The sequence below is a fragment of the Rattus rattus genome, chromosome 15, assembly GCF_011064425.1.
Source record: "Rattus rattus isolate New Zealand chromosome 15, Rrattus_CSIRO_v1, whole genome shotgun sequence".
NCBI lineage: Eukaryota > Metazoa > Chordata > Mammalia > Rodentia > Muridae > Rattus > Rattus rattus.
In genome coordinates this window covers 8,921,917-8,936,205 of record NC_046168.1, presented here as the reverse complement: position 1 = coordinate 8,936,205, position 14,289 = coordinate 8,921,917, and the positions used below count along the sequence as shown (strand labels likewise).

At 43.2% G+C, this 14,289-nt stretch overlaps 1 protein-coding gene across 1 annotated transcript in view; it reads right to left on the bottom strand.

The window, feature by feature from the left end:
* Nucleotides 1-14,289, bottom strand: part of LOC116884500 (nucleotide exchange factor SIL1) — a 168,051-nt gene that overhangs the window by 98,592 nt on the left and 55,170 nt on the right. The window lies entirely within an intron of this gene.

Below are 14,289 nucleotides of genomic sequence, written 5' to 3'. Positions count from 1 at the left end.
CCGAAATCTGGGTTTTTATGTGACCTGTTCTCATTTTCAGACTGCTAAGAAGACCAAACTGAATGCCTGAGCTTTGAATTGCAGCGTTGCATTAGTACCAGGAGGTGATTTCAGGATGTGTGACAGTTAGCAGGAGAATAAGTCTCATAACCCAGGGCCTTAGTGAGGGTTTTACTGCTGTGAACAGACACCATGACCAAAGCAACTCTTATGAGGAAAACATTTAATTGGGACTAGTTTACAGGTTCTGAGGTTTAGTCCATTATCATTAAGGTAGGAACATGGCAGCATTCAGGTAGGCATGGTGCAGGAGGAGCTGAGAGTTCTACATCTTCATCTGAAGGCTACTAGCAAAATACTAACTTCCAGGCAGCTAGAATGAGGGTCTTAAAGCCCATGTCCACAGTGACACACTTCCTCCATCAAGGCCACACCTCCTAATAGTGCCACTCCCTGATCTAAACAAATACAAACCATCCCATTCTACTCCCTGGCTCCCATATGCTTTTCAAACACATGAGCCTATGGGGGTCATACCTAAATATACCATAATGCAAAATACATTTAGTCCAACTTCCAAAGTCCCCATAGTCTATAGCAGTCTCAACAATGTTAAAAGTCTAAAGTTCAAAGTCTAAGATTCATTCAGTCAGTTAACTGTAACCCCCAAAGCAAGAAAGGAAACCAGATGGGCAAACTCCAAACTCTGCATGTTAATGTCTGATGTCAAAGCAGGTTTCAGACCTCCCCTCCTTTTTCGTCTTTGTTGACTACATTAAACTCCTTCTCCTGGGCCGGTTCCACTACCTGTCAGCAGCTTTCCTTGGCAGGTGTCCCATGGCTCTGGCATCTCCAACATCTTAGGTCTACAAGTCAACTTCAGATTCACAGCCCTTTGTCCCAATGTCTGGGATCCACGCATGATCTTCTGGCCTCCTCCAAAGGGCTGGTGTCACTTCTCCAGCTCTGCCCTCTGTAGTACTCTAGGCTCTGGGATTCCACTCCATTGCTGCTGTTCTTGGTGATCATCCTATGGTACTGGCATCTCCAATACATTGGGTGGGATCTTCTGCTTCAACTAGGCTTCACCAATAGCCTCTCATATGCTCTCCTCATGGTGCCAAGCCTAAACTTCTTTGTCTTCAGACCTGGGACATCAACTGCAACTGAGGCTGCACCTTCACTAATATCCTTCCCTAGCCCCTCACAGTGCCAAGTCTCAGATGCTCACCATGACCCCTTCGTGACTTCAAAATCAGTACCACCTGGGTGATGCTTACACATTACCAAGTTCAGTTGCAACATGAGGTACAATCTTGGCTATCTCTGGAACACAGCCTCTTTGTGCTCTCAGAAAACACTTCCCAGATTTCACCTCAGTGATGCTGGTCTCTTCTTCATCACTGCTAATTTCTTAGCTCCAGCTAACCAGCACCAATTGTCCCAGTAACCCCTTCTACTCTTGACTCTAAAGCCAGAGCCACAGGGCCAACACTGCCCAGCACTGCTGCTTGCCGAGCTGGAACATGGCCCCTTGTTCTATTATATTATCACCAGCTTTCTGTTTTCAACTCCCTTACTGCCTATGCTTGGTTGTCCTGGAACTTGCTCTGTATTGCTTGAATTCAGAGATCTTCATGGCTCTGTCTCCTGGGATTAAACATGTGTACCACCATGCCTGGACCTAAACTTAGCTGGGTGAAATCTTGCCTCCTTTCATCTGTTAACTCCTAAAATATAGGATTTAGTTCCGTTCTATTTCCTGATGTCCTGCTAATACTCAAACCATGTATTTTATATTTTTCCTTTCTCAACCTGCTCCTTTTCAATAAAGTGCTCTTCATAAGAGTAAACTTTAATAAACACCAATAGAATTTATACCAGGCTGTTTTGGAACTTCCTTTTTCAAAGCAATTAATCTAGATCTCCTCACCTTAACCTCAGGCAGACTCTTCCGACAATGGCAAAAAGCAGCCACATTCTTCACCAAAATACCACAAAAACAGTCTCTGGGTCGCATACTGAAATTCTTTGTTTGCCTCCTGCCTACCACTCCTACCCCTCCACAGGCAAATGCTGCAACTTGGAGGGAATGGTGTAATTTGGAAGAACATGCCATTTACTGCTCTTCAAAATCCAGACAGGGCTGGTGGTGTTCATGCTGATGACTCAGGAGATAGGAAAAGCTTCTGTTTCTGGATTTCATTAACAAAGGTAACAGATCATCCAACAACAAAGCTACTGCAGGTACCTGATGTGTTTTCCTCCATAATAAAGGACCAAAGCATAGAAACAATAGCTTTTGCACTAGTATTTGAAGCACAGCACTTGGGTGTGGTAGGGATGTGGCAGGGACATCATAAAGAATGAAGATCAATCACGGTGAGGTAGTTTGAATATGCTTGGCCTAGGGAATAGCACTATTAGAAAGTGTGGCCTTGTTGGAGTTGGTGTGTCACTGTGGGTGTGGGCTTTAAGATCCTCTTCCTAGCTGCCTGGAAGTCAGTCTTCTGCTTGCAGCCTTCAGACGAAGATGTAGAACTCTCAGCTCCTCCTGCACCATGCCTGTCCAGATGCTGCCTGTTCCCACTTTGATAATGGACTGAACCTCTGAACCTGTAAGCCAGCCTCAATTAAATGTTGTCCTTTATAAGATTTGCTTTGGTCCTGTTGTCTGTTCACAGCAGTAAAAACCCTAAGACAGACACATGGTCTTAATAAGGAGAGAACAAAGTATACACAATTTACTCAAAATCAACTCCAACTACTTGGTGGCTAAAGAGCCAGCAGGAGGCCCCCACAGGTCTCCCTAGGGCCATTGACACCAGAAGCATTTACTGCTGGAAAGGCCTGTAGCTCTCACAGGTCCTGAGCCCAGACTTGGGAGCTATCGTAGGTTACCACAAGCATGATCCTGTGCTTCCCTCACACAGGCTTTGTCCAACCAGGATCCTGAGAAGCAGCTGGACAGCTGCTCCAGCAGTTTTGCCAACTCAGCCCTGGAGGCAGAATGACAGCCAGCATTGAGCAAGGTAGCTGGTGAAGCTAAGGAAACCCATCTGTGGTCCTATCCATCTTCCTGCAACCCTAAGCAGTAACCAGGCCCAGCATTCTCAGAGTCTCTGCCTACTGGAGGCCCCAAAAAGCACACAGAACCTATCTTAGGCAGATGGTCCTTTGAAACACTGTCAGCAATACAACCTTTGGTCACATACAAATACCCCTCTGGGCTCACTAGTGCAACCCAGCCCCTGTGAAGTACTCAGACACATGGCCCTTGCAAATAGATAGGAATCATGGCTCTGCTGTGATGCCTTGTATGTACAGGCCCTGTTGAATAGCCAAACTCTCACATGACCTGTAGAACAGTCATCCCACACTCACAGCCCAGAGCTACTACCAAACTCACCTGAGAGAACTTAGGTGCAATCCAACAACCCCTGCAGCTGAGGCCACAAGCATGCCACAGACATTGTCTACGTGGATTACAGCTGAAGAAGCCACATGCTCTAGAGTACTCATCTAGAACCAAAGCCAATGCAACCTATCCTGTGGGATTAAATTCCTCAGTCAAAATATACCACAGGTTGAATGGAGTAAAAAATGAGACTGCTGCCTATAAGAAACTCATCCCACGAGTAAAATGGACATCGACTGACTGAAGAGATGGAGGGAAAATATGCAAGCAGGGAAAAAGGAGCAAGAGTAGCTGCACAGGTATTAGATAAAATAAGGCAGACACTTTCAAACACAAATAAGGCCATCATATAATAATAAATGAACCAATTCAGCAAGCTGAAATAGCATTTATAAGTGTATGTAGACCCAATGTTGGAATATCCAGTTGTACAAAGCAAGCTCTCATACATAATCATGGGGACCTTAACACCCACTTTCATCAAAGGAAAGATAATAGGCAATCAATGAAAAAATACTGGAGTTGAATTATACTATAGGCCAATTTAACAGATAATTACAGGACACTTCATCTAACAGTTTCAGTATATACACTTTTCTTCTCAGAACATAGAATTTTATTCTGGATAGATTATATGTTAGACGACAAGTCTTTAAAAAAAGATTATAAGAACTACAACCTGAAAAGACCTGTATTTTTTCCTGCTCACAATTGAATAAAACAAGAAATCTATAGAGACTTTAGAAATTGTATAAAGGGGCCACCAAGATAGCTCAGCAGGCAAAGGCACTTGCCACCAAGCCTGACTACTTTATATTCAATCCCTGGGACTCACATGGTGGAAAGAACAAACTGACTCCCACAAGTCACTGTAGGCTTACACCATGCTAAGCACATGTGAGCATGCATACACGTGCGCACACACACACACATACACACACACACACACACACACACACATGTACACACACACTAAATAAATATGACAAAAAAAATTTAGAAGAACTTATACAAATACAGGGGAGGAAATTAATATTATTTTAAATGAACATCGGGTCAATAATGATTTTTTTAAATCAAATTTTCTTGAAACAAGTGGAACAATAAACACCTGTAAACCAGCACTTAGAAGTCAGTCAGGAGGATCAGCACATCAAGATCTTCCTCAACTACACAGTGATATCAAGGCTACTCCAGAACCTATCTCAGAAAACTAAATAAACAACAAAACTTCTTGAAACAAATGAAAATCAAACCATGATATATCAAAACCTTTGTGATACTAAGAGGGGGGTTTACAGCAACCTTTAAAAAAAAGACTTTAAACAATGTAATAGTATAACTCCAGAACTAGTTGAACCCATAGGTGGTAGAAGGTAAGGGAAAAAAAGAGCAGACCATAGCAGAGATTTAAAAAAAAAAAAAAAACAGACTAAAGAAGAAAAACAAAATATCAGTAAAGAGTTGTGGTTGGTTTTATAAAACTTGATCCCATATAGCCCAAGCTGGTAGTGACGTCAGTAAGTAGCCAAGGCTGGATTTGAACACCCCTGCCTCTCAGGTACTGAGATTACAGATGCATGTCATTATGCCCAGCTCTGGGTTAGTTTTCTTGAAGAAAAACAAAACTGGCAGAATGTTAGCTAGACGAATCACAAATGTTATGGTTTTATCTGAAGTTTCCTCAGTAAGTTCATGGTTTGAGCATCTGTTTCCCATTTCACTGTACTACTTTAAAGGCGCAGGAACATTTATGAAATAAGGTTCTACTAAAACAAACAAGTCACTAGAAAAAGGACTCTGGAGGCCGTAGACTCTGGTTGTCATGTCTCTCTTTCTGCTTCCAGTCCTCCACAATGTCACCAGCTTCCACTGCATGTTCCTATCCCACAGTCACTCCACACATTCAGATCACCACAGACAGCCACTCCATGAGGCCACCCATCCCTGTCAGAATGGATCCAAAGCCCCTGGAACTATCCTTCAAAATACAATTCCTTTCTCTTCTCTATCAAGCAATTTGTTCACAGCAAACATGATTAGTGATAAAAGATAAAAGAAATAAATAAAATGAGAGATTTAAAAGGGGGATATTGTAACAGATACTACAGAAATGTATTCTTATATACAACTAAATACTAAAAATTGGAAAATCCACAAGAAATGGATTGATTTCTAGACACACAACTTATGAAGCTGAATGTAGGATGATGTCATACAGGTAAAGGCAGGTACAAGATAGAACGAAGCCTGTCATTGGACGAGAAGGAAGGATGGATGGGAAAAAGGCTTTAGAGGAGGAGATGGGAGCGGGAGAGAAGCGGCAGGAAGAACATGGAGGCCGATGTTAAGATTCCTCTCTGCACCTCTACAGTTGTTAAGAATACTCTTATGGGATAGATGTGTACAGGGCTTTGTGTGTCTAGATGAGCAAATTATATAGTATCGATTGGATCAGAGGTAATTGTGTTGTGCGTTCTTGCATGTGGTGATTTAAGTTCAAGTGTGTGGTGGCTGGAGACATGTGTATGGTGGCAACTGCCTTGGGAACTGGATGGGTAGAGAGATTGTCACCAAGCTCAGAGAGAAGCCATCGGCAGTGTGATATGGGATGGAGCAAAGTGGGTGAGAGGTTTTGCTGACAGAGATGAAGATGTCTACCAGAGATCTTGGGGCACTGTGGTGCCGTACCTACTGTGGATAAAAGACAGCATTTTTTTTTTTTATAATTTTACAGCAACAGTTGAACATAACATAAAAAGCTTGAACAGATTAAAAAAAATGAGATTGAATCAGTACTAAGAAGCTCTCCCATCGAGGACAGGCATAGGTATTGCAGGACATTTGACTACATTGTGAACTCTGAGATTGTTATTTAATTAAAAAATACTAAAAGAAAACAACAACAACAATGACAACAAAAATATGTTTCTAGTTGTGGGGTGGCTCAGTTCTTAGCACACATCTTTAATCTCTCTAGCAGGAATACAGACACACGCTTAGAACACAGCTTTAATAAAAAATAATGAAGGTAAAATTAGTTTGTAGAAGAAAGCAGCCACGTTTGAAAATGATGTCTAGTTTTGGGTGACAAAGTGATGAATCAGATTTGTCAGAATAGAATATGGCCAACTCTAACAAGAAAAGAAAAGAAAAAAAAAAGAAAAGAAAAGAAAGGGAATCTATTAACAGAGAGCAGCATAAGGGGTTGGGGATTTAGCTCAGTGGTAGAGCGCTTGGCACAAGGCCCTGGGTTCGGTCCCCAGCTCCGGAAAAAAAGAAAAAAGGAAAAAAAAAAAGAGAGAGAGAGAGAGAGAGCAAAGAACAGGAAAGAGGGCAGATTTCACTCAGAGTTTCACAGAGACAGGTTAAAGAGAGAACAAGTTAGACACAGGTGAAGACAGAATAAACCAGAGAATGAAAGGAAGCCAAAAGATTAGAGAAGATTGCCAGAGTTAGTGTGAGGTCACGTTCAAGAGAGGCAGAGAGAGGCAGAGACAGACAGACAGACAGACAGACAGACAGAAGATTGCCAGAGTTAGTGTGAGGTCAGGTTCAGGAGAGGCAGAGAGAGGCAGAGAGAGGCAGAGACAGACAGACAGACAGACAGACAGACAGACAGACAGACAGAGGCAGAGAGAAGCCAGACTGAATCAGTCATCTGGGAGAGGAGTCTGAGCTAGAACAGCTGAGGTGAAGCAGCCAGCCGGAGATCAGAAAGAACAAGAAGGGTGAGCAGTAAGTCTCAGAGGCTGAAAATATTCTAGATAAGACTGATTGTATGGAGGACAGAAGCTTCTAGAACTAGGCCTAGGTTTGTAGATGGAGGCAGTGAGCCTTGGAGAAGACAGTTATTTCTGGAGAATAATAGTTACATTTTCACATAGGATCAGAAGGCTTCAAACCTTCAACAAACTAAAACCAATCATCAAACTATTCCAAAGAACTGTCTGGTTCAGGATCCTCCCAAACTCATTCTGTTAGGCCAATTATGTTAAATATTAAAACTAGATATGAATACAACAATCCAATGAAACTAGAGACCAATATACTACATGATGGCATAAATGTGAGAATTCTTAATGAAATAATGCCAAATCAAACCCAACAGTGTATCAAAAACAAAAAACAATAACAATTAACAACAAAAGCGAACCACAGGGCTATTGAGCTTGCTCACAGGCCTGGTGACCTGAGTTAGATCCTCAGCTTCCAAGGCCGATAAAGAGAAATGATAGCCTCCTAGGGGGTTATCAAATAAGATTTATTCCACACACATATACAAATAAACCTAATTAATCACATCAACAAAACTGAGGACAAAACCACACAAGCATCTCAGCAGATACAGAACTGCATTTAATAATACTCAGTGGTGCTCAGATTCAAAAGTCTAAAACAATTAGTACCTAGAAGGAACAGCTTTTTACACAGTAAACCCACAGTTAACAGCACGCTGCAGCAGAAAGCTGAAATTGTTTATTCACAAATCTGGAACAAGGCAAGAAATAAAAAACATCAAAAAAAAAAAAAAGGTCAAATTACCTATTTGCAAAAGATGTGATTTTTCTATATAAGAAAACTTAGCCCTCGTGCGCTGTCCCCCCCCCCCAATCCCCGAGAGTGGGGAGGAGGAATTTAGCCAAGGAAATGAAGAGTTTCTACAGTTGAAAATAAAAGAAATTGAATCTCCCATCCCAGGAAAATGGAAAGTCAGCTTACATTCAGAGGCCAGATGTATCAATGGCAAAATGTCCATACTGCCAAAAGCGATCTACAGAGTTGATTTTACAGATTCAGTCTTTTAAAAGGACTGCAAAATTCGTGCTGGCTAGATGGCTCAGCAGGTAAGTATGCTTATCACCAAGCCTTTATACAACATGAATTCAATCCCCAGGACTCACATGGCGGAGAGAACTGACCTCTGAAAGTTTTCCTGACTTCCATGTGTCATGAAACACATCTCCAACACAAATACACACTCAAAATAAACAAATAGGGAGAAATTGATTGCAAAACTTCAGGTGGAACTCAGTCAGTATGGCTTCATATGACTTTAATCCCAGTACTTGGAAGGTGGAGGCTGCCAGAATCTCAGTGAGTTCAAAGCCAGCCTGGCCTACAAAGCAAGCTCCCAGACAGCCTGGGATACACAGAGAAACTCAGTCTCAAAAACGAAACAAAACAAAACAAAAAAACAAAAAACAAGGTTGGGGATTTAGCTCAGTGGTAGAGCGCTTGCCTAGCAAGCGCAAGGCCCTGGGTTCGGTCCCCAGCTCTGAAAAAAAAGAAAAAAGAAAAAAAAAACAAAAAACAAAAAACAACAACAACAATAAAATCGTGTGGAACTACAAACACCCTGTGAACACAATCCTGAGCAAAAGAACCAAGCTGGTGAGGGCTGCTAGGATGCGTCTCTGCCGGCACAGTGCCTGCCCAAATGTATGGTGGCCTGGGTTCCGTCCCGATCACCATATAAACTGGACATGGAGCACACACCTGTAATTCCAGCATTAATGGGGTAGAAGCAGGAGGATTCAAAGTTCAGGGATCATCCTTGGCTACACGAGGGGTTGAAAAACAGCCAGGATACAAGATACCTCATTAAAATAGAAGAGAGAAAAGGAGGGGGAAGAGAGAGGGAGAGAAAAAGTAGCAAACTAAACAAAATCATAGGGAAGCACATGAGAAAACTGGGCTGATCCCCAAACACAAAACTCAAACACTGGTACTACAGTTTCTACACAGATAACCTCAGAACAGACAATTTCAAGAATGAGACAAAAGGAGCCATAAAGATAACCCAGTTGTTAACGTACCTGTGGCACCCCTAGAACCCATATAAAGGATCAACTAAGTTGTACTCTGATTGTGCACACTCTATAGATGTGTCCCCACAGGCAACATCATAAATACAATAATAAAGAAATTAAAGAACTGGAGAAAAACATTTGCAAGATTCTTAGCCACCAAGAGGTTACTGACCAGAATATGTAAGGAAACCAGACAAACCAACATGAAAAAATTCAATGGGTAAATGGACTGGGTTGCAGCTCCTTGTGGAATGCTTAGCTAACATATAGAGGACCCTAGACTTCATCTCTAGCACTGCTCAGTAATAGGGCACAAAGCCCTGGTTAGACACAGTTTAGACATAGCTAACAAGTATGCGAAGATACTTGGTATCACTGTGCTGCTAAGAAGGGAAGTCCACAGGCTTGCATGTTTGGAGGTTTGGTCCCCGTTGGTGAAACTGTTTGGGAAGCATTAGGAAGTGTGCTCTTGTTGGAGGAAGTGTGTCATGGAGGGCAGGCTTTAAGCTTTCTCAATCCGTTCCCAGTCTCTGGGTGGTTTGATAAGAATACTCAACCCCAGGCTCATACAGTAGAAAGAGTAGTCGTCAGGCTAAGGAGGTGTGGCTTTGTCAGAGTAGGCTTGGCCTTGTTAGAGGAATGTGTCACTGGGAATGCACTTTTAGACCCTCAAAGCTTCATGTCTCTCTGCCTTTTGATCAGGAGCTCTCAGCCCCATGTGTGCCACCGCTGCCACCATGATGATAACAGACTGACCTCGGAAACTGGAAGTGAGCTCCCGATTAAACATTCCCTTAGTAAGAGTTGCCATGGTCACGGAGCCTCTTCACAGCAGTAGAACAGTGACTAAGTGTGTCTCTCTCTCTCCCTCTCTCCCTCCCTCCCTCCCTCCCTCCCTCCAATGCTTGTAGATCAGATGTAAGCTCTCAGCTCCTGCTCCAGCACTATGCCTGCTTGCACACTGCCATGTTCCTGCCATGACGGTCATGGACCCTAGCCCTCTGGAAGTGAAAACTCCTGATACACTCTTCCATAAAGATGCCTAAAGCAAACCAGAAATAAAAACAACAATACATTATCATTCTACTGAGTTAGAAAGGCTATTATGAAAACACACACACACACACTCTCACACACACAAAAGATGATGGTGAGGATGTAGAAAGGGGGAATTTTCACACACTGTTGGTAGAAGAAATATGTTAGTGTGCTTATCAAAAAAGTTAAGGGTTTCCTGGCACAGGATCTGTCGATCATACTGCTGACCATTCACAGAATAACCGAAATCTGTGTGACAAAGAAATTACTGCACTCGTGTGTTACAACCGCTAAGGTACAGATCAACCCAGGTGCCCAGCAGAGGATGGACAGTGAAATAAATAAAGGGCACGTATTCCATAGACAAGTCTTCAGCAGTTTGATGGGACTGACTAGAGGGCGCTTTGTTAAGTGACATTAGCCAGGCACAGAAGGATTGTTTCCTATTTTTATGTGGCACCAGGAAACAAACCCAAGGCCAGGCCAGTGCTGAACCACACTCCATCCCTAGACCTCACAGAAAGACCACACGTCTTAAACACATGGAGGCTAGAGAGTTGCTTTCACGACAGGGAACAAAGAAAGGCACGCGGGATGGGGAGACGGTTAGTGGATACAGTGCTATTAGATAGAAACCCTACAGGAGAGTACAACAACCATGTCTGACAAGTTAACTTGGTATGCCAAAATAGCTAGGAGACAAGAGTTTGAATGTCCCTGAAATGAAAAATTGATAAACATCTAAGGTTAGAAACCAGGCAATCATCACCCAGCCTGGTCATTACACATTTTACAAATGTCCTATCCTCATAAATGTGTATGATTACTGCATTGATTAAGAATAAAATGCACCCATGGAAAGAAGCAACAGCCCTTAAGCCCTAAAGAGGCCTAACATTTTCAACAATCTTTTTCCTCAACATTTTTTTTGTAAGAAACATCATTTCTTATATCATCTTTGAATCAGATTTTAAGAAACCTCAGACTTTAGTGGAAAATGACGTAAAGTCGGTGCTCTTGTGTTCAATCTGTTCTCTCCATTCACCAGATCTGGCCCTGAGTGACTAGACATTTCCTAGGACTCACAGAAAGTCAATGGCATCAACATCCCAAGGCTGGACAGCCAACTCAAAAGGGAATTTCAGAAGAGACTCTGTGGGGAAACTGCGTCACAAGGATGGGATTACCAGGATCATGGAGGTTACCATTTATTAGGCCTTGATCAGAGGCCATGCCCTGGGGAAACTGCTTCCCATGATTCAATTCAGCACAGCCTCACTTGTGAAGGACAGACTATCCCCACTGTACATATGAGGTGAAGGATAAGGCCTACTCACATCACACTGCTCAGAAGCACAAGAATTTAAGGTCTGGACAACTTGACTCCAAAATGTAACTTCATCTTTGACACCAACTTTCCTTGATTTATGACCTGTAAAAACTTTATGAAACTGCTGCCATGTCGGAACACGGAATACTTTGGGTAAGTGAAATCTTTTTTCCCAGGTCATAGTCACTCAAAATGGCTCCCAAATAAGTTATCCCTTTAAGATGAGAGCTGTGGGGTTTTGTGTCAACAACACTGTGATAGAGAGACTTCTAGGGTAACATTCCACACCCATCCCTTGGAAAATTAACCACTGGAATCAACATTCTATACTAAAAATAATGTCTGGTATTTATTTGCCATATGTACTAGTGCCCGTGCTGGTATTTATCTATATAATCATACTTAATCTCAATAAAAATTTGGAAAGGAGATAGCAACAAGTCTCTCAGATGAGGAAACAAACCTCAGACATGGTCACAAAAGAGACCATAAGGATTCTGTTCTTCTCACTAAGCTCCACGGCCTCCCCACCCACTGACAGCATTTTAGAAGACAGGAACCTCACATCACAGTCCTTCAACCCTTATACTCCTCCTACACTGTGGCATCCAATTTAACACTCCTGGTTACTGTAACAAAATGCCTGATAGAAGCCACTTTAGGAAGGAAGGGTTATTTTGGCTAGTGTCTTAGAAAGGGATACAGCAGGGGCTGAAAGGTGGCTCAGTGGCTGAGCACACAGGCTGCTCTTCCACAAGACCAGCTTGCAAGTTTATAACTCACATTCCAGTGGGCCCGATGCCCTCACATAGGTCCACATGCAGGCCAAATACTGATGCACATTAAGAGAAGGAGGGGTGTCCAATCGTGAGGAAAGGCATTCAGCGAGAGCTTGAGGTAAGCACTTTCCCTGCATCCTCAGTCAGGAAGCAGGGAGGTAGAACTATCGGTCCAGCTTGCCTTCTCCTCTCCATGTAGTCCAGGATCCCAACTCACAGAAAGGTGTTGCTAGCAGCTAGAGAGGGTCTTCCCACCTCAATTAACCAACCTAGAAACTCCTTCATAGACATGCCCAGATGTTTGTCTCCTGGGCAACTCTCAAGGTTGTCAAGGTGACATCGAATATTAAACACTCCCACAAGGGAGTATGGCATTAGGTACTGGGTAGAGAAGTCATCCCCAGCTCACACAGATACACACAGCTATCCTGCTGTGGACAATTCCAGGTCAGCAAGAACAGTGCTTGGACTCCAGGCTCTGAAGAAAGGGTCATCAGCACTGGTTCCATTTAGAACACCAGCAAGGTGGCTGGCTGCACAATTTGGATTGTAAATGCCATCGGGGCAGCACTTTCACAGTATGAGAGAAAAGATGCTTTCACTCCTACTGCTCTTAGCACATGCTGAGAGATTATGACAAACAGACACAGCTTAGGAACAGACAAGGATAAAAGCAGCTTCTCTTGATGGAGTCAGTATTAACATTTTTCTGAGACTAGACTCAATAGAGCTAATATAAATGGGCCAGAATAATTAGGGTTCTGAAAGCTCATCTATTTGGTTAGACTATTATCCAGAAGGGACTTGCTAACAGTCCTTAAGTAAATTCATCAGCATGCTTTGTTAATCGTGCATCTGCTTTAGCTCTCAACAGGGAACACAGGGGTCCTCCTGAGCTCTAAGTTGAGAAGGGGACACATTTCTGATCCTTAAGACTCTTGGGTGCCTTTCTGGGTAATTTTTATTGCTAAGCTATGTCAGAGACATCATGTTGTAACTAGTCCTATCCTGGGATTCCATTGTCCTTGAAAAGCAGAGAGAGAGAGAGAGAGAGAGAGAGAGAGAGACAGAGAGAGACAGAGAGAGAGAGAGAGACAGAGAGAGAGAGAGAAGGGGTGTGTGGAAGTGGAAGGGTGGGGTGCAGAACAGGACCAACAGGATCTTAGTCAGAGCACATCCAAAGCTCAAAAGGATTTGTGACTCCTATCTGCACATTCTCCACTCCACAAAGGAGGTGGGGTGGGGAAACAAACCACTTCACAGAGAAGGTGGAAGTTTGCCTGGAGCCAGAGGAGAACCTAAGCAGAGCAGGGTCGTTATTGAATTCATCACAATTGTCATTTGCACTTCAAGGGCCTCTAGTTCCAAAGCTTTACCCAACATTTAGTAAGAGCCCCGGGGGGTTGGGAAAGGTGGCCAAGGAAGGGGCGACACAGGGAGCTGGTCAAGGGCAGCCTATTTTAGGAGACAACCCAGGGGGAAAGAGCCTGTTAATGTGCCACTGTGGGCAGGCCAGACTTCTTTTGGCAGTCTCTAGCTACCTATGACAAACGCTGCAGCTCTGAACAGTGAGGGTTCAGTTAACCAAGACAGGCCTGGGAAGAACAAGAAAAGGGAAAGTCATATCTGGACAGAAGAGAAAGCACAAGGAGAAAGGAGAGGAAGGAGCAGTCTGCTTCAAGCTGGTATTGGCCGACATCGAGTTGTCAGGATAGTTTTGACCTCCTCCAGCTCTTCTTCATAGCTGTGTGATTCTGACAACAGTACTTAAGTCTCTGACTCCCGTCTCTTCCTTTTCGGAATGAGAATTATTGCAGTTGCCTACCGTACAGGGTTGCTGGAATGGTTAGGTAAGAATACACACAAGAGGGCCGAGGAGATGGCTCTGCGGTTGAGAGCACTGGCTGATAG